Consider the following 20,916-nt stretch of genomic DNA (forward strand, 5'->3'; position numbering starts at 1 on the left):
CGTGCCCCAGTGTCTCTCTGTAGTGTCTCAACGTAGTGTCTCAAACGTGCCCCAGTGTCTCTCTGTAGTGTCTCAACGTGCCCCAGTGTCTCTCTGTAGTGTCTCAACGTGCCCCAGTGTCTCTCTGTAGTGTCTCAACGTGCCCCAGTGTCTCTCTGTAGTGTCTCAACGTGCCCCAGTGTCTCTCTCTGTAGTGTCTCAACGTGCCCCAGTGTCTCTCTCTGTAGTGTCTCAACGTGCCCCAGTGTCTCTCTCAACGTGCCCCAGTGTAGTGTCTCAACGTGCCCCAGTGTCTCTCTGTAGTGTCTCAACGTGCCCCAGTGTCTCTCTGTAGTGTCTCAACGTGCCCCAGTGTCTCTCTCTGTAGTGTCTCAACGTGCCCCAGTGTCTCTCTGTAGTGTCTCAACGTGCCCCAGTGTCTCTCTCTGTAGTGTCTCAACGTGCCCCAGTGTCTCTCTCTGTAGTGTCTCAACGTGCCCCAGTGTCTCTCTGTAGTGTCTCAACGTGCCCCAGTGTCTCTCTGTAGTGTCTCAACGTGCCCCAGTGTCTCTCTGTAGTGTCTCAACGTGCCCCAGTGTCTCTCTGTAGTGTCTCAACGTGCCCCAGTGTCTCTCTCTGTAGTGTCTCAACGTGCCCCAGTGTCTCTCTGTAGTGTCTCAACGTGCCCCAGTGTCTCTCTCTCTGTAGTGTCTCAACGTGCCCCAGTGTCTCTCTCTGTAGTGTCTCAACGTGCCCCAGTGTCTCTCTCTCTGTAGTGTCTCAACGTGCCCCAGTGTCTCTCTCTGTAGTGTCTCAACGTGCCCCAGTGTCTCTCTCTGTAGTGTCTCAACGTGCCCCAGTGTCTCTCTCTGTAGTGTCTCAACGTGCCCCAGTGTCTCTCTCTGTAGTGTCTCAACGTGCCCCAGTGTCTCTCTCTGTAGTGTCTCAACGTGCCCCAGTGTCTCTCTCTGTAGTGTCTCAACGTGCCCCAGTGTCTCTCTGTAGTGTCTCAACGTGCCCCAGTGTCTCTCTGTAGTGTCTCAACGTGCCCCAGTGTCTCTCTGTAGTGTCTCAACGTGCCCCAGTGTCTCTCTGTAGTGTCTCAACGTGCCCCAGTGTCTCTCTGTAGTGTCTCAACGTGCCCCAGTGTCTCTCTCTGTAGTGTCTCAACGTGCCCCAGTGTCTCTCTGTAGTGTCTCAACGTGCCCCAGTGTCTCTCTGTAGTGTCTCAACGTGCCCCAGTCCCTCTCTCTCTGTAGTGTCTCAACGTGCCCCAGTGTCTCTCTCTGTAGTGTCTCAACGTGCCCCAGTGTCTCTCTGTAGTGTCTCAACGTGCCCCAGTGTCTCTCTGTAGTGTCTCAACGTGCCCCAGTGTCTCTCTCTGTAGTGTCTCAACGTGCCCCAGTGTCTCTCTGTAGTGTCTCAACGTGCCCCAGTGTCTCTCTCTGTAGTGTCTCAACGTGCCCCAGTGTCTCTCTGTAGTGTCTCAACGTGCCCGTGTCTCTCTGTAGTGTCTCAACGTGCCCCAGTGTCTCTCTCTGTAGTGTCTCAACGCCCCAGTGTAGTGTCTCCCAGTGTCTCTCTGTAGTGTCTCAACGTGCCCGTGTCTCTCTGTAGTGTCTCAACGTGCCCCAGTGTCTCTCTCTGTAGTGTCTCAACGTGCCCCAGTGTCTCTCTCTGTAGTGTCTCAACGTGCCCCAGTGTCTCTCTCTCTGTAGTGTCTCAACGTGCCCCAGTGTCTCTCTCTCTCTGTAGTGTCTCAACGTGCCCCAGTCTCTCTCTCTGTAGTGTCTCAACGTGCCCCAGTGTCTCTCTCTGTAGTGTCTCAACGTGCCCCAGTGTCTCTCTCTGTAGTGTCTCAACGTGCCCCAGTGTCTCTCTCTGTAGTGTCTCAACGTGCCCCAGTGTCTCTCTCTGTAGTGTCTCAACGTGCCCCAGTGTCTCTCTGTAGTGTCTGTAGTGTCTCAACGTGCCCCAGTGTCTCTCTCTGTAGTGTCTCAACGTGCCCCAGTGTCTCTCTGTAGTGTCTCAACGTGCCCCAGTGTCTCTCTGTAGTGTCTCAACGTGCCCCAGTGTCTCTCTGTAGTGTCTCAACGTGCCCCAGTGTCTCTCTGTAGTGTCTCAACGTGCCCCAGTGTCTCTCTGTAGTGTCTCAACGTGCCCCAGTGTCTCTCTGTAGTGTCTCAATGTGCCCCAGTGTCTCTCTGTAGTGTCTCAACGTGCCCCAGTGTCTCTCTCTGTAGTGTCTCAACGTGCCCCAGTCTCTCTCTCTCTCTCTGTAGTGTCTCAACGTGCCCCAGTCCCTCTCTCTCTGTAGTGTCTCAACGTGTCCCCAGTGTCTCTCTGTAGTGTCTCAACGTGCCCCAGTGTCTCTCTGTAGTGTCTCAACGTGCCCCAGTCTCTCTCTCTCTCTCTCTGTAGTGTCTCAACGTGCCCCAGTCCCTCTCTCTCTGTAGTGTCTCAACGTGCCCCAGTCTCTCTGTAGTGTCTCAACGTGCCCCAGTGTCTTTCTCTGTAGTGTCTCAACGTGCCCCAGTGTCTCTCTCTGTAGTGTCTCAATGTGCCCCAGTGTCTCTCTGTAGTGTCTCAACGTGCCCCAGTGTCTCTCTCTGTAGTGTCTCAACGTGCCCCAGTCTCTCTCTCTGTAGTGTCTCAACGTGCCCCAGTCCCTCTCTCTCTGTAGTGTCTCAACGTGCCCCAGTGTCTCTCTGTAGTGTCTCAACGTGCCCCAGTGTCTCTCTGTAGTGTCTCAACGTGCCCCAGTGTCTCTCTGTAGTGTCTCAACGTGCCCCAGTGTCTCTCTCTCTGTAGTGTCTCAACGTGCCCCAGTGTCTCTCTGTAGTGTCTCAACGTGCCCCAGTCTCTCTCTCTGTAGTGTCTCAACGTGCCCCAGTGTCTCTCTCTCTGTAGTGTCTCAACGTGCCCCAGTGTCTCTCTCTGTAGTGTCTCAACGTGCCCCAGTCTCTCTCTCTGTAGTGTCTCAACGTGCCCCAGTCTCTCTCTCTCTCTCTGTAGTGTCTCAACGTGCCCCAGTCCCTCTCTCTCTGTAGTGTCTCAACGTGCCCCAGTCTCTCTCTCTCTGTAGTGTCTCAACGTGCCCCAGTGTCTCTCTCTGTAGTGTCTCAACGTGCCCCAGTGTCTCTCTGTAGTGTCTCAACGTGCCCCAGTGTCTCTCTCTGTAGTGTCTCAACGTGCCCCAGTGTCTCTCTCTGTAGTGTCTCAATGTGCCCCAGTGTCTCTCTGTAGTGTCTGAACGTGTCCCAGTGTCTCTCTGTAGTGTCTCAACGTGCCCCAGTGTCTCTCTCTCTGTAGTGTCTCAACGTGCCCCAGTGTCTCTCTCTCTGTAGTGTCTCAACGTGCCCCAGTCTCTCTCTCTCTCTGTAGTGTCTCAACGTGCCCCAGTGTCTCTCTCTGTAGTGTCTCAACGTGCCCCAGTGTCTCTCTCTCTGTAGTGTCTCAACGTGCCCCAGTGTCTCTCTCTGTAGTGTCTCAACGTGCCCCAGTGTCTCTCTCTCTGTAGTGTCTCAACGTGCCCCAGTGTCTCTCTCTCTGTAGTGTCTCAACGTGCCCCAGTCTCTCTCTCTCTGTAGTGTCTCAACGAGCCCAAACACCAAACCTGTCGACTGCTGCAGCCAGAATAACATGAAATAGATGCAGTCTAATGTGTGTCTGTCATTCTTCGTTCTACAATATTTGACGTTGTAGAGTTTTATATTATGAACCCCTTTGTCTCCTCATTAGCATACATCATTACACTTGATTGAACAATTAATCAGTATATTTAAATACCTTCTAATCTCATCACTCCTTCTTCCCGTCTTATGTCTCTCTCTCTCACCTCTCTCTTCCTCCCCTCCCCCTGTCGCCTCTCTTCCTCCCCCCTGTCGCCTCTCTTCCTCCCCCTAGTCCCTCTCTTCCCCCCATGTCGCCTCTCTCTTCCTCCCCCTGTCGCCTCTTCCTCCCCCTGTCGCCTCTCTTCCTCCCCCTGTCGCCTCTCTTCCTCCCCCCTGTCGCCTCTCTTCCTCCCCCCTGTCGCCTCTCTTCCTCCCCCCTGTCGCCTCTCTTCCTCCCCCTGTCGCCTCTCTCTTCCTCCCCTCCCCTGTCGCCTCTCTCTTCCTCCCCTCCCCCTGTCGCCTCTCTCTTCCTCCCCCCCTTCCTCTCTTCCTCCCCTCCCCCTGTCGCCTCTCTCTTCCTCCCCCCCCCTGTCGCCTCTCTCTTCCTCCCCTCCCCTGTCGCCTCTCTTCCTTCCCCCTCTGTCGCCTCTCTTCCTCCTCCCCCTCCCTTCTGTCGCCTCTCTTCCTCCCCCCCCCTGTCGCCTCTCTTCCTCCCCTCCCCCTGTCGCCTCTCTTCCTCCCCTCCCCCTGTCGCCTCTTCCTCCCCTCCCTCTCTTCCTCCCCCCTCCCCCTGTCGCCTCTCTTCCTCCTCCCCCTGTCGCCTCTCTCTCCTCCCCCCCCTCCCCCTGTCTTCCTCCCCCTGTCGCCTCTTCCTCCCCTCCCCCTGTCGCCTCTCTTCCTCCCCCTGTCGCCTCTCTTCCTCCCCTCCCCCTGTTGCCTCTCTCTTCCTCCCCTCCCCCTGTCGCCTCTCTTTCCTCCCCCCCCTGTCGCCTCTCTTCCTCCCCTCCCCCTGTCGCCTCTCTTCTTCCTCCCCTCCCCCTGTCGCCTCTCTCTTCCTCCCCTCCCCCTGTCGCCTCTCTCTTCCTCCCCTCCCCCTGTCGCCTCTCTCTTCCTCCCCTCCCCCTGTCGCCTCTCTCTTCCTCCCGTCCCTCAGTGTGAACACGTGTCCTAACAACTGTTCTGGCCGAGGGGAGTGTCGCGTTGGGAACTCAACAGGTGCTGTTTATTGTTACTGTGAATCCAATTGGAAGGGCGAGGCCTGTGATGTCCCTTACTGCCTGTCAGACTGTGGTTGGCCTGACAGGGGACACTGCCTTCAGGACACAAAGACATGTCGATGCCAGCCTGGGTGGCAAGGTGGGCACAGTCTCTTATCTAACTAAAAGGCCAGTATTCAGTAATAATTTCGGAGTATGTATGCTTATCGATCAGCACTCATACACTCAGCCACTAATGTCATTGACCTCTGATTGTGTTCTACGTATAAGAGCCTCATCACATTGTCTATGACCTAATACGTACAGTTGAAGTAGGAAGTTTACATACACTTAGGTTGTAGTCATTAAAACTCCACCAATTTCTTGTTAACACACTATAGTTTTGGCAAGTCGGTTAGGACATCTACTTTGTGCATGACACAAGTCATTAGCAATGTCTTTACAGCATCATGTTGTGGGGTGCTTTGCTGCAGGAGGGACTGGTGCACTTCACAAAATAGATGGCATCACGAGGAAGGACAATTATGTGGATATATTGAAGCAACATCTCAAGACATCAGTCAGGAAGTTAAAGCTTGGTTGCAAATGAGTCTTCCAAATGGACAATGACCCCAAGCACACTTCCAAAGTTGTGCAAAATGACTTAAGGACAACAAAGTCAAGGTATTGGAGTGGCCATCACAAAGCCCTGACCTCAATCCTATAGAAAATGTGTGGGCAGAACTGAAAAAGTTTGTGTGAGCAGGAAGGCCTACAAACCTGACTCAGTTACAACAGCTCTGTCAGGAGGAATGGGTGAAAATTCACCCAATTCTGCTGAAATACATTTATTTTTCAGTTATTTTACCAGGTAAGTTGATTAAGAAGACTCATTGACCTGGGGAATAGTTACAGGGGAGAGGAGGGGGATAAATGAGCCAATTGTAAACTGGGGATGATTAGGTGACCGTGATGGTTTGAGGGCCAGATTGGGAATTTAACCAGGACACCGGGGTTAACACCCCTAGTCTTACGATAAGTGCCATGGGATCTTTAATGACCTCAGTCAGGACACCCGTTTAACGTCCCATCTGAAAGACACCACCCTACACAGGGCAGTGTCCCTACACAATCACTGCCCTGGGGCACTGGGACATTTTTTTAGACCAGAGGAAAGAGTGCCTCCTACTGGCCATCCAACAGCATCTGGTCTCCCATCCAGGGACCGACCAGGACCAACCCTGTTTTTCTCTCTTTCTCTCACTCTGTTTTATAATTTCTCTCGCTGGGTTTCTCTCGCTGGGTTTCTCTCGCTGGGTTTCTCTCATACGGTCTCGCTCTGTTGCTCTCATACGGTCTCACTCTGTTTCTCTCATACGGTCTCGCTCTGTTGCTCTCATACGGTCTCGCTCTGTTGCTCTCATACGGTCTCACTCTGTTTCTCTCATACGGTCTCGCTCTGTTGCTCTCATACGGTCTCGCTCTGTTGCTCTCATACGGTCTCGCTCTGTTTCTCTCATACGGTCTCACTCTGTTTCTCTCACTCTGTTTCTCTCATACGGTCTCGCTCTGTTTCTCTCATACGGTCTCACTCTGTTTCTCTCATACGGTCTCACTCTGTTTCTCTCACTCTGTTTCTCTCATACGGTCTCACTCTGTTTCTCTCACTCTGTTTCTCTCATACGGTCTCACTCTGTTTCTCTCTGTTTCTCTCATACTCTGTTTCTCTCATACGGTCTCACTCTGTTTCTCTCACTCTGTTTCTCTCATACGGTCTCACTCTGTTTCTCTCATACGGTCTCACTCTGTTTGTCTCATACGGTCTCACTCTGTTTCTCTCACTCTGTTTCTCTCGCTCTGTTTCTCTCGCTCTGTTTCTCTCATACGGTCTCACTCTGTTTCTCTCACTCTGTTTCTCTCATACGGTCTCACTCTGTTTCTCTCACTCTGTTTCTCTCATACGGTCTCACTCTGTTTCTCTCACTCTGTTTCTCTCATACGGTCTCACTCTGTTTGTCTCATACGGTCTCACTCTGTTTGTCTCATACGGTCTCACTCTGTTTGTCTCATACGGTCTCACTCTGTTTCTCTCATACGGTCTCACTCTGTTTCTCTCACTCTGTTTCTCTCACTCTGTTTCTCTCACTCTGTTTCTCTCGCTCTGTTTCTCTCGCTCTGTTTCTCTCATACGGTCTCACTCTGTTTCTCTCACTCTGTTTCTCTCATACGGTCTCACTCTGTTTCTCTCACTCTGTTTCTCTCATACGGTCTCTCTGTTTGTCTCATACGGTCTCACTCTGTTTCTCTCGCTCTGTTTCTCTCGCTCTGTTTCTCTCATACGGTCTCACCCTGTTTCTCTCACTCTGTTGCTCTCATACGGTCTCGCTCTGTTTCTCTCATACGGTCTCACTCTGTTTCTCTCATACGGTCTCACTCTGTTTCTCTCATACGGTCTCACTCTGTTTCTCTCACTCTGTTTCTCTCATACGGTCTCACTCTGTTTCTCTCACTCTGTTTCTCTCATACGGTCTCACCCTGTTTCTCTCACTGTTTCTCTCATACGGTCTCACTCTGTTTCTCTCACTCTGTTTCTCTCATACGGTCTCACTCTGTTTCTCTCACTGTTTCTCTCATACGGTCTCACTCTGTTTCTCTCACTCTGTTTCTCTCATACGGTCTCACTCTGTTTCTCTCACTCTGTTTCTCTCACTCTGTTTCTCTCATACGGTCTCACTCTGTTTCTCTCACTCTGTTTCTCTCATACGGTCTCACTCTGTTTCTCTCGCTCTGTTTCTCTCATACGGTCTCACTCTGTTTCTCTCACTCTGTTTCTCTCATACGGTCTCACTCTGTTTCTCTCACTCTGTTTCTCTCATACGGTCTCACTCTGTTTCTCTCATACGGTCTTGCTCTGTTTCTCTCATACGGTCTCACTCTGTTTCTCTCGCTCTGTTTCTCTCATACGGTCTCACTCTGTTTCTCTCACTCTGTTTCTCTCATACGGTCTCACTCTGTTTCTCTCATACGGTCTCACTCTGTTTCTCTCACTCTGTTTCTCTCATACGGTCTCACTCTGTTTGTCTCATACGGTCTTGCTCTGTTTCTCTCACGGTCTCACTCCGTTTCTCTCACTCTGTTTCTCTCACTCTGTTTCTCTCGCTGTTTCTCTCGCTCTGTTTCTCTCATACGGTCTCACTCTGTTTCTCTCACTCTGTTTCTCTCATACGGTCTCGCTCTCTGTTTCTCTCATACGGTCTCACTCTGTTTCTCTCACTCTGTTTCTCTCATACGGTCTCGCTCTGTTTCTCTCATACTGGTCTCACTCTGTTTTCTCATACGGTCTCACTCTGTTTCTCTCATACGGTCTCGCTCTGTTTCTCTCACTCTGTTTCTCTCATACGGTCTCACTCTGTTTCTCTCACTCTGTTTCTCTCATACGGTCTCACTCTGTTTCTCTCACTCTGTTTCTCTCATACAGTCTCGCTCTGTTTCTCTCTACGGTCTCGCTCTGTTTCTCTCACTCTGTTTCTCTCATACGGTCTCACTCTGTTTCTCTCACTCTGTTTCTCTCATACGGTCTCACTCTGTTTCTCTCACTCTGTTTCTCTCATACGGTCTCACTCTGTTTCTCTCATACGGTCTCACTCTGTTTCTCTCATACGGTCTCACTCTGTTTCTCTCGGTCTCTCTGTTTCTCTCATACGGTCTCACTCTGTTTCTCTCACTCTGTTTCTCTCATACGGTCTCACTCTGTTTCTCTCATACGGTCTCACTCTGTTTGTCTCATACGGTCTCACTCTGTTTCTCTCACTCTGTTTCTCTCGCTCTGTTTCTCTCATACGGTCTCACTCTGTTTCTCTCACTCTGTTTCTCTCATACGGTCTCACTCTGTTTCTCTCACTCTGTTTCTCTCATACGGTCTCACTCTGTTTCTCTCACTCTGTTTCTCTCATACGGTCTCACTCTGTTTCTCTCACTCTGTTTGTCTCATACGGTCTCACTCTGTTTGTCTCTACGGTCTCTCTGTTTCTCTCATACGGTCTCACTCTGTTTCTCTCACTCTGTTTCTCTCACTCTGTTTCTCTCGCTCTGTTTCTCTCGCTCTGTTTCTCTCATACGGTCTCACTCTGTTTCTCTCACTCTGTTTCTCTCATACGGTCTCACTCTGTTTCTCTCACTCTGTTTCTCTCATACGGTCTCACTCTGTTTGTCTCATACGGTCTCACTCTGTTTCTCTCACTCTGTTTCTCTCGCTCTGTTTCTCTCGCTCTGTTTCTCTCATACGGTCTCACCCTGTTTCTCTCACTCTGTTGCTCTCATACGGTCTCGCTCTGTTTCTCTCATCGTCTCACTCTCTCTCATACGGTCTCACTCTGTTTCTCTCACTGTTTCTCTCTCGGTCTCACTCTGTTTCTCTCACTCTGTTTCTCTCATACGGTCTCACTCTGTTTCTCTCACTGTTTCTCTCATTTCTCTCTGTACGGTTTCTCACGGTCTCACTCTGTTTCTCTCACTCTGTTTCTCTCATACGGTCTCACTCTGTTTCTCTCACTCATACGGTCTCATCTGTTTCTCTCACTCTGTTTCTCTCATACGTCTCACTCTGTCTCACTCTGTTTCTCTCACTCTGTTTCTCTCATACGGTCTCACTCTGTTTCTCTCACTCTGTTTCTCTCATACGGTCTCACTCTGTTTCTCTCACTCTGTTTCTCTCATACGGTCTCACTCTGTTTCTCTCACTCTGTTTCTCTGTTTCTCTCATACGGTCTCACTCTGTTTCTCTCACTCACTCTGTTTCTCTCATGTTTCGGTCTCACTCTGTTTCTCTCATCTGTTTCTCTCATACGGTCTCACTGTTTCTCTCCTTTCTCTCATACGGTCTCACTCTGTTTCTCTCACTCTGTTTCTCTCATACGGTCTCACTCTGTTTCTCTCACTCTGTTTCTCTCATACGGTCTCACTCTGTTTCTCTCACTCTGTTTCTCTCATACGGTCTCACTCTGTTTCTCTCGCTCTCTGTTTCTCTCATACTGTTTCTCTCACTCTGTTTCTCTCTCTGTTTCTCTCACTCTGTTTCTCTCATACGGTCTCACTCTGTTTCTCTCACTCTGTTTCTCTCATATCTCACTCTGTTTCTCTCACTCTGTTTCTCTCCACGGTCTCACCCTGTTTCTCTCACTCTGTTTCTCTCATACGGTCTCACTCTGTTTCTCTCACTGTTTCTCTCATACGGTCTCACTCTGTTTCTCTCACTCTGTTTCTCTCATACGGTCTCACTCTGTTTCTCTGTTTCTCTCGGTCTCTCTGTTTCTCTCATACGGTCTCACTCTGTTTCTCTCACTCTGTTTCTCTCACTCACTCTGTTTCTCTCACTCTGTTTCTCTCATACGGTCTCACTCTGTTTCTCACTCTGTTTCTCTCACTCTCCTCTGTTTCTCTCACTCTGTTTCTCTCATACGGTCTCACTCTGTTTCTCTCACTCTGTTTCTCTCACTCTGTTTCTCTCATACGGTCTCACTCTGTTTCTCTCACTCTGTTTCTCTCATACGGTCTCACTCTGTTTCTCTCACTCTCTACTGTTTCTCACTCTCACTCTGTTTCTCTCACTCTGTTTCTCTCATACGGTCTCACTCTGTTTCTCTCACTCTGTTTCTCTCATACGGTCTCACTCTGTTTCTCTCATACGGTCTCACTCTGTTTCTCTCATACGGTCTCACTCTGTTTCTCTCATACTGTCTCACTCTGTTTCTCTCACTCTGTTTCTCTCATACTGTCTCACTCTGTTTCTCTCACTCTGTTTCTCTCATACGGTCTCACTCTGTTTCTCTCTCTCACTCTGTTTCTCTCATACGGTCTCACTCTGTTTCTCTCACTCTGTTTCTCATACGGTCTCACTCTGTTTCTCTCACTCTGTTTGTCTCATACGGTCTCACTCTGTTTCTCTCATACGGTCTCACTCTGTTTCTCTCATACGGTCTCACTCTGTTTCTTTCTCTCACTCTGTTTCTCTCACTCTGTTTCTCTCACTCTGTTTCTCTCCGGTCTCAGTTTCTCTCTGCTCTGTTTCTCTCGCTCTGTTTCTCTCATACGGTCTCACTCTGTTTCTCTCACTCTGTTTCTCTCATACGGTCTCACTCTGTTTCTCTCACTCTGTTTCTCTCATACGGTCTCACTCTGTTTGTCTCATACGGTCTCACTCTGTTTCTCTCACTCTGTTTCTCTCGCTCTGTTTCTCTCGCTCTGTTTCTCTCATACGGTCTCACCCTGTTTCTCTCACTGTTTCTCTCATACGGTCTCACTCTGTTTCTCTCATACGGTCTCACTTGTTTCTCTCATACGGTCTCGTTCCTCTGTTTCTCTCATACGGTCTCACTCTGTTTCTCTCATACGGTCTCACTCTGTTTCTCTCACTGTTTCTCTCATACGGTCTCACTCTGTTTCTCTCATACGGTCTCACTCTGTTTCTCTCACTCTGTTTCTCTCACTCTGTTTCTCTCGCTCTGTTTCTCTCATACGGTCTCACTCTGTTTCTCTCACTCTGTTTCTCTCATACGGTCTCACTCTGTTTCTCTCACTCTGTTTCTCTCTCTCACTCTGTTTCTCTCATACGGTCTCACTCTGTTTCTCTCACTCTCTCTCTGTTTCTCTCATACGGTCTCACTCTGTTTCTCTCACTCTGTTTCTCTCATACGGTCTCACTCTGTTTCTCTCGCTCTGTTTCTCTCACTCTGTCTCTCATCACGGTCTCACTCTGTTTCTCTCACTCTGTTTCTCTCATACGGTCTCACTCTGTTTCTCTCACTCTGTTTCTCTCATACGGTCTCACTCTGTTTCTCTCACTCTGTTTCTCTCATACGGTCTCACTCTGTTTCTCTCACTCTGTTTCTCTCATACGGTCTCACTCTGTTTCTCTCACTCTGTTTCTCTCATACGGTCTCACTCTGTTTCTCTCACTCTGTTTCTCTCATACGGTCTCACTCTGTTTCTCTACACTCTGTTTCTCTCATACGGTCTCACTCTGTTTCTCTCACTCTGTTTCTCTCATACGGTCTCACTCTGTTTCTCTCACTCTGTTTCTCTCATACGGTCTCACTCTGTTTCTCTCATACGGTCTCACTCTGTTTCTCTCTGTATACGGTCTCACTCTGTTTCTCTCACTCTGTTTCTCTCATACGGTCTCACTCTGTTTCTCTCACTCTGTTTGTCTCATACGGTCTCACTCTGTTTGTCTCATACGGTCTCACTCTGTTTGTCTCATACGGTCTCACTCTGTTTCTCTCATACGGTCTCACTCTGTTTCTCTCACTCTGTTTCTCTCATTTGTCTCTCTCGCTCTGTTTCTCTCGCTCTGTTTCTCTCGGTCTCTGTTTCTCTCTGTTTCTCTACGGTCTCACTCTGTTTCTCTCACTCTGTTTCTCTCATACGGTCTCACTCTGTTTCTCTCTCTCACTCTGTTTCTCTCATACTCTCATACGGTCTCACTCTGTTTCTCTCACTCTGTTTCTCTCATACGGTCTCACTCTGTTTCTCTCATACGGTCTCACTCTGTTTCTCTCATGGTTCACTCTGTTTCTCTGTTTCTCTCATACGGTCTCACCCTGTTTCTCTCACTCTGTGCTCTCATACGGTCTCACTCTGTTTCTCTCATACGGTCTCACTCTGTTTCTCTCACTGTTTCTCTACGGTCTCACTCTGTTTCTCTCACTCTGTTTCTCTCATACGGTCTCACTCTGTTTCTCTCACTCTGTTTCTCTCATACGGTCTCACTCTGTTTCTCTCACTCTGTTTCTCTCATACGGTCTCACTCTGTTTCTCTCACTCTCATACGGTCTCACTCTGTTTCTCTCACTCTGTTTCTCTCATACGGTCTCACTCTGTTTCTCTCACTCTGTTTCTCTCATACGGTCTCACTCTGTTTCTCTCACTCTGTTTCTCTCATACGGTCTCTGTTTCTCTCTCTCATACGGTCTCACTCTGTTTCTCTCACTCTGTTTCTCTCATACGGTCTCACTCTGTTTCTCTCACTCTGTTTCTCTCATACGGTCTCACTCTGTTTCTCTCACTCTGTTTCTCTCATACGGTCTCACTCTGTTTCTCTCACTCTGTTTCTCTCATACGGTCTCACTCTGTTTCTCTCTCACTCTGTTTCTCTCATCTGTTTCTCTCTCTGTTTCTCTCACTCTGTTTCTCTCATACGGTCTCACTCTGTTTCTCTCATACGGTCTCACTCTGTTTCTCTCACTCTGTTTCTCTCATACGGTCTCACTCTGTTTCTCTCACTCACTCTGTTTCTCTCATACGGTCTCACTCTGTTTCTTCACTGTTTCTCTCATACGGTCTCACTCTGTTTCTCTCACTCTGTTTCTCTCATACGGTCTCACTCTGTTTCTCTCACTCTGTTTCTCTCATACGGTCTCACTCTGTTTCTCTCACTCTGTTTCTCTCATACGGTCTCACTCTGTTTCTCTCACTCTGTTTCTCTCATACGGTCTCACTCTGTTTCTCTCACTCTGTTTCTCTCATACGGTCTCACTCTGTTTCTCTCACTCACTCTGTTTCTCTCACTCTGTTTCTCTCATACGGTCTCACTCTGTTTCTCTCACTCTGTCTTCTGTTTCTCTCATACGGTCTCACTCTGTTTCTCTCACTCTGTTTCTCTCATACGGTCTCACTCTGTTTCTCTCACTCTGTTTCTCTCATACGGTCTCACTCTGTTTCTCTCACTCTGTTTCTCTACGGTCTCATACGGTCTCACTCTGTTTCTCTCACTCTGTTTCTCTCATACGGTCTCACTCTGTTTCTCTCACTCTGTTTCTCTCATACGGTCTCACTCTGTTTCTCTCATACGGTTTCTCTCTCTCATACGGTCTCGCTCTGTTTCTCTCACTCTGTTTCTCTCATACGGTCTCACTCTGTTTCTCTCACTCTGTTTCTCTCATACGGTCTCACTCTGTTTCTCTCACTCTGTTTCTCTCATACGGTCTCGCTCTGTTTCTCTCACTCTGTTTCTCTCATACGGTCTCACTCTGTTTCTCTCATACGGTCTCACTCTGTTTCTCTCACTCTGTGTCTCTCATACGGTCTCGCTCTGTTTCTCTCATACGGTCTCACTCTGTTGGTCTCATACGGTCTCGCTCTGTTTCTCTCATACGGTCTCACTCTGTTTCTCTCATACGGTCTCACTCTGTTTCTCTCGCTCTGTTTCTCTCATACGGTCTCACTCTGTTTCTCTCATACGGTCTCACTCTGTTGCTCTCATACGGTCTCACTCTGTTTCTCTCACTCTGTGTCTCTCATACGGTCTCGCTCTGTTTCTCTCATACGGTCTCACTCTGTTGGTCTCATACGGTCTCGCTCTGTTTCTCTCATACGGTCTCACTCTGTTTCTCTCGCTCTGTTTCTCTCATACGGTCTTGCTCTGTTTCTCTCATACGGTCTCACTCTGTTTCTCTCGCTCTGTTTCTCTCATACGGTCTCACTCTGTTTCTCTCGCTCTGTTTCTCTCATACGGTCTCACTCTGTTTCTCTCATACGGTCTCACTCTGTTTCTCTCGCTCTGTTTCTCTCATACGGTCTCACTCTGTTTCTCTCGCTCTGTTTCTCTCATACGGTCTCACTCTGTTTCTCTCTCTGTTTCTCTCATGGTCTTCTCTCTCATACGGTCTCGCTCTGTTTCTCTCATACGGTCTCACTCTGTTTCTCTCATACGGTCTCACTCTGTTTCTCTCACTCTGTTTCTCTCATACGGTCTCACTCTGTTTCTCTCACTCTGTTTCTCTCATACGGTCTCACTCTGTTTCTCTCGCTCTGTTTCTCTCATACGGTCTCACTCTGTTTCTCTCACTCTGTTTCTCTCATACGGTCTCACTCTGTTTCTCTCACGGTCTCACTCTGTTTCTCTCACTCTGTTTCTCTCATACGGTCTCACTCTGTTTCTCTCACTCTGTTTCTCTCATACAGTCTCACTCTGTTTCTCTCACTCTGTTTCTCTCACTCTGTTTCTCTCATACGGTCTCACTCTGTTTCTCTCATACGGTCTTGCTCTGTTTCTCTCATACGGTCTCACTCTGTTTCTCTCGCTCTGTTTCTCTCATACGGTCTCACTCTGTTTCTCTCACTCTGTTTCTCTCATACGGTCTCACTCTGTTTCTCTCATACGGTCTTGCTCTGTTTCTCTCATACGGTCTCACTCTGTTTCTCTCGCTCTGTTTCTCTCATACGGTCTCACTCTGTTTCTCTCTCTCATACGGTCTCACTCTGTTTCTCTCACTCTGTTTCTCTCATACGGTCTCGCTCTGTCTCTCTCACTCTGTTTCTCTCATACGGTCTCACTCTGTTTCTCTCACTCTGTTTCTCTCATACGGTCTCACTCTGTTTCTCTCACTCTGTTTCTCTCATACGGTCTCGCTCTGTTTCTCTCACTCTGTTTCTCTCATACGGTCTCGCTCTGTTTCTCTCACTCTGTTTCTCTCATACGGTCTCGCTCTGTTTCTCTCACTCTGTTTCTCTCATACGGTCTCACTCTGTTTCTCTCACTCTGTGTCTCTCATACGGTCTCGCTCTGTTTCTCTCATACGGTCTCACTCTGTTGGTCTCATACGGTCTCGCTCTGTTTCTCTCATACGGTCTTGCTCTGTTTCTCTCATACGGTCTCACTCTGTTTCTCTCGCTCTGTTTCTCTCATACGGTCTCACTCTGTTTCTCTCATACGGTCTCACTCTGTTGCTCTCATACGGTCTCACTCTGTTTCTCTCACTCTGTGTCTCTCATACGGTCTCGCTCTGTTTCTCTCATACGGTCTCACTCTGTTGGTCTCATACGGTCTCGCTCTGTTTCTCTCATACGGTCTCACTCTTTCTCTCGCTCTGTTTCTCTCATACGGTCTTGCTCTGTTTCTCTCATACGGTCTCACTCTGTTTCTCTCGCTCTGTTTCTCTCATACGGTCTCACTCTGTTTCTCTCGCTCTGTTTCTCTCATACGGTCTCACTCTGTTTCTCTCGCTCTGTTTCTCTCATACGGTCTCACTCTGTTTCTCTCATACGGTCTCACTCTGTTTCTCTCGCTCTGTTTCTCTCATACGGTCTCACTCTGTTTCTCTCACTCTGTTTCTCTCATACGGTCTCGCTCTGTTTCTCTCATACGGTCTCACTCTGTTTCTCTCATACGGTCTCACTCTGTTTCTCTCGCTCTGTTTCTCTCATACGGTCTTGCTCTGTTTCTCTCATACGGTCTCACTCTGTTTCTCTCGCTCTGTTTCTCTCATACGGTCTCGCTCTGTTTCTCTCGCTCTGTTTCTCTCATACGGTCTCGCTCTGTTTCTCTCATACGGTCTCACTCTGTTTCTCTTGCTCTGTTTCTCTCATACGGTCTCGCTCTGTTTCTCTCACTCTGTTTCTCTCATACGGTCTCACTCTGTTTCTCTCATACGGTCTCACTCTGTTTCTCTCATACGGTCTCACTCTGTTTCTCTCGCTCTGTTTCTCTCATACGGTCTCACTCTGTTTCTCTTGCTCTGTTTCTCTCATACGGTCTCGCTCTGTTTCTCTCATATGGTCTCACTCTGTTTCTCTTGCTCTGTTTCTCTCATACGGTCTCGCTCTGTTTCTCTCACTCTGTTTCTCTCATACGGTCTCACTCTGTTTCTCTCATACGGTCTCACTCTGTTTCTCTCATACGGTCTCACTCTGTTTCTCTCACTCTGTTTCTCTCATACGGACTCGCTCTGTTTCTCTCATACGGTCTCACTCGGTTTCTCTTGGTGTCTCATTGTAACCCCTGTATATAGCCTCTTTATTGTTATTTTATTGTCTTACTTTCTATTTAATTTTTTCTTTCATTGATTTAGTAAATGTTTAACTCTTTCTTCACCTGCATTGTTGGTTAAGTGCTTGTCAGTAAGAGGTGAGGTCTCCACCTGTTATATTCGGGACATGTGACAAATAAGGTTTCGTTTGATTTATTGGGAGTAGGGTGCAATTTTGGAACACTGACAGTGTGTTGTCATGGAGACAGACTGTTTATTACACTGTCATGGTGCCTGGACAACAGAATACTGGAGAGACGTTATAATCAGCTGTAGGCTTATTGATGCTGTCAGGCTCCAAATGGACCCATTCTCTCGTCTAGAGGGGAAATGGGGTTCAACAGGACATTAGTATTCCAGCTGGCAGCCTGGTGGGGGAAGTCCAGGATGTCATTTATTTCATTATGAAGGTTAAGATATGAGGTTTTAGATAGTGGGCGTGTCCTAATAGCCATACTTGCATCCTTAATATAGGCCGTTTGAGTATGCGAAAAATACTGTTTAATAGAATGCAACATTTAAAAATAATCTAGTGTACTTTAAATGCCTGATGTCATACTCATTTAGGCTTTGACAACAGCTGGTCATTAGATATGGGATGCACTGCTGAAATCAACGAATAGCAGGAAACAACCTCACTACACATTCTCAGTATATGCAGTGCATCTGACTGTTCAGTTCTCTGTGCAATAGCATTTTGATTGGAACATTTTCAGTGTCCTATGCTATTTGATTTAATTTTATACAGCACTTTGGTTTCATTAATAATTTGGTTCCATTTCAACATATTTACAGTTGAAGTTGGAAGTTTACATACATCTTAGCCAAATACATTTAAACTCAGTTTTTCCACAATTCCTGACATTTAATCCTAGTAAAAATTCCCTGTTTTAGGTCAGTTAGGATCACCACTTTATTTTAATAATGTGAAATGTCAGAATAATAGTAGAGAATGATTTATTTCAGCTTTTATTTCATTCATCACATTCCCAGTGTGCTTGGGGTCATTGTCCATTTGGAAGACCCATTTGCGACCAAGCTTTAACTTCCTGACTGTCTTGAGATGTTGCTTCAATATATCCACATAATTGTCCTTCCTCGTGATGCCATCTATTTTGTGAAGTGCACCAGTCCCAGCAAAGCACCCCCACAACATGATGCTGCCTCCCCCATGCTTCACGGTTGGGACGGTATTCTTTGGCTTGCAAGCCGCCCCCTTTTTCCTCAAAACATAACGATGGTCATTATGGCCAAACAGTTCCATTTTTGTTTCATCAGACCAGAGGACATTTCTCCAAAAAGTACCATCTTTGTCCCTATCTGCAGTTGCAAACCATTGCCTGGCTTTTTTATGGCGGTTTTGGAGCAGTGGCTTCTTCCTTGCTGAGCGGCCTTTCAGGTTATGTCGATATAAGAATTGTTTTACTGTGGATATAGATACTTTTGTACCTGTTTCCTCCAGCATCTTCACAAGGTCCTTTGCTGTTGTTCTGGGATTGATTTGCACTTTTCGCACCAAAGTACGTTCATTTCTAGGAGACAGAACGCGTCTCCTTTCTGAGCGGTATGATGGCTGCGTGGTCCCATGGTGTTTATACTTGCGTACTATTGTTTGTACAGATGAACGTGGTACCTTCAGACATTTGGAAATTGCTCCCAAGGATGAACCAGACTTGTGGAGGTCTAATAATTTTTTTCTGAGGTCTTGGCTGATTTCTTTAGATTTTCCCATGATGTCAAGCAAGGAGGCACTGAGTTTGAAGGTAGACCTTGAAATACATCCACAGGTACACCTCCAATTGACTCAAATGTGTCAATTAGCCTATCAGGAGCTTCTAAAGACATGACCTCATTTTCTGGAATTTTCCAAGCTGTTTACAGGCACAGTCAACTTAGTGTATGTAAAACTTCTGACCCACTGGAATTGTGATACAGTGAATTATGAAATAAGAAAATGAAATAATCTGAAATAGCTCTGTAAACAATTATTGGAAAAATTTCTTATCATGCACAAAGTCCTAACCGACTTGCCAAAACTTTATAGTTTGTTGACAAGAAATTCGTTTTAATGACTACAACCTAAGTATATGTAAACTTCCAACTTCAACTGTATGTTTTTTTTTAAAATATAATGTATGGTGTTCCTAAGTGATAGGCTGCATATAACCAGGCTAGTCGTAGCGACCAGGCTAGTCGTGGAGACCAGGCTAGTCGTGGAGACCTAATACGTCACTCATTCATCTTCTCTTCTCCATCAGGTCCAGACTGCTCTCTGTCCGTCCCAGCCAACTCCTCGTTCTGGCAGCGGGAGGAGTACCCCGAGCCAGGTCTGGCCAGGGCTTCCCACAAGGCTGTAGTGGACCAGGGGATCATGTGGGTCGTCGGGGGTTACGTCTTCAACTCCTCAGACTACCAGATGATTACAGCGTAAGTACTGTATTTGTATTTATTATGGATCCCCATTTGTTCCTGCCAAGGCAGCAGCTACTCTTCCTGGGGTTTATTATGGATCCCCATTAGTTCCTGTCAAGGCAGCAGCTACTCTTCCTGGGGTTTATTATGGATCCCCATTAGTTCCTGCCAAGGCAGCAGCTACTCTTCCTGGGGTTTATTATGGATCACCATTAGTTCCTGCCAAGGCAGAAGCTACTCTTCCTGGGGTTTATTATGGATCACCATTAGTTCCTGCCAAGGCAGCAGCTACTCTTCCTGGGGTTTATTATGGATCACCATTAGTTCCTGCCAAGGCAGCAGCTACTCTTCCTGGGGTTTATTATGGATCCCCATTAGTTCCTGTCAAGGCAGCAGCTACTCTTCCTGGGGTTTATTATGGATCCCCATTAGTTCCTGCCAAGGCAGCAGCTACTCTTCCTGGGGTTTATTATGGATCCCCATTAGTTCCTGTCAAGGCAGCAGCTACTCTTCCTGGGGTTTATTATGGATCCCCATTAGTTCCTGCCAAGGCAGCAGCTACTCTACCTGGGGTTTATTATGGATCCCCATTAGTTCCTGCCAAGGCAGCAGCTACTCTTCCTGGGGTTTATTATGGATCCCCATTAGTTCCTGCCAAGACAGCAGCTACTCTTCCTGGGGTTTATTATGGATCCCCATTAGTTCCTGCCAAGACAGCAGCTGCTCTTCCTGGGGTTTATTATGGATCCCTATTAGTTCCTGTCAAGGCAGCAGCTACTCTTCCTGTGGTCCAGCAACATTAAGGCAGTTATACAATTGTAAAAACATTACAATACATGAATTACAGACTTCACAACACATTAAGTGTGTGTCCTCAGGTCCCTACTCTACTACCACATATCTATGACACAAAATCCATGTGTATGCATGTGCCATCGTCTATTCTGGACTTGGGGACTGTGAAGACCTCTGGTGGCCTGTCTTGTGGGGTTTGCATGGGTGTCTGAGCTGTGTGCTCAACAGACAGCTCGGTACATTCAACATGTCAATACCTCTCACAAATACAAGTAGTGATGAAGTCAATTTCTCCTCCACTTTGAGCCAGGAGAGATTAATATGTCAATGTTAGCTCTCTGTGTCCATCCAATGGCCAGCCGTGCAGCCCTGTTATGAGCCAATTTCAATTTTCCTATGTACCGTTTTGCGGCACCTGACCACACAACTGAACAGGTGCGACAAAACTAGAGTCCCTGCCTTGTTGATAGTGCTATTCGAAGGCAGAGCAGCGCTTTATTATGGACAGACTTCTCCCCATCTTAGCTACTGTTGTATCTATATGTTTTGACCATGACAGTTTACAGTCCAGGGTTACACCATGCAGTTCAGTCACCTCAACTTGTACAATTTCAACATTATTCATTACACGATTTGGTTTAGGGTTTAGTGAATGATTTGTCCCAAATACAATGCTTTTAGTTTTTTAAATATTTAGTTAATAAGGTTGAAAAGAGTAAGGGGACTAGACAGCTGCCCAAGTGAATTCCTGATTCTACCTGGATTCTGTTGGAGAGGCTTCCATTAAAGAACACCCTCTGTGTTCTGTTGGACAGGTACGTCTTTATCCACAGTACAGCAGGGGGTGTAAAGGCATAACACCCTCTGTGTTCTGTTGGACAGGTACGTCTTTATCCACAGTACAGCAGGGGGTGTAAAGGCATAACACCCTCTGTGTTCTGTTGGACAGGTACGTCTTTATCCACAGTACAGCAGGGGTGTAAAGGCATAACACCCTCTGTGTTCTGTTGGACAGGTAAGTCTTTATCCACAGTACAGCAGGGGGTGTAAAGGCATAACACCCTCTGTGTTCTGTTGGACAGGTAAGTCTTTATCCACAGTACAGCAGGGGGTGTA

The 20,916-nt window shown here is 47.6% G+C and overlaps 1 pseudogene; it reads left to right on the top strand.

The window, feature by feature from the left end:
- The window catches only part of LOC135508556 (attractin-like), a 194,836-nt pseudogene that overhangs the window by 28,048 nt on the left and 145,872 nt on the right, over positions 1-20,916 (top strand).

The sequence above is a fragment of the Oncorhynchus masou genome, chromosome 21, assembly GCF_036934945.1.
Source record: "Oncorhynchus masou masou isolate Uvic2021 chromosome 21, UVic_Omas_1.1, whole genome shotgun sequence".
Classification (NCBI taxonomy): Eukaryota; Metazoa; Chordata; class Actinopteri; order Salmoniformes; family Salmonidae; genus Oncorhynchus; species Oncorhynchus masou.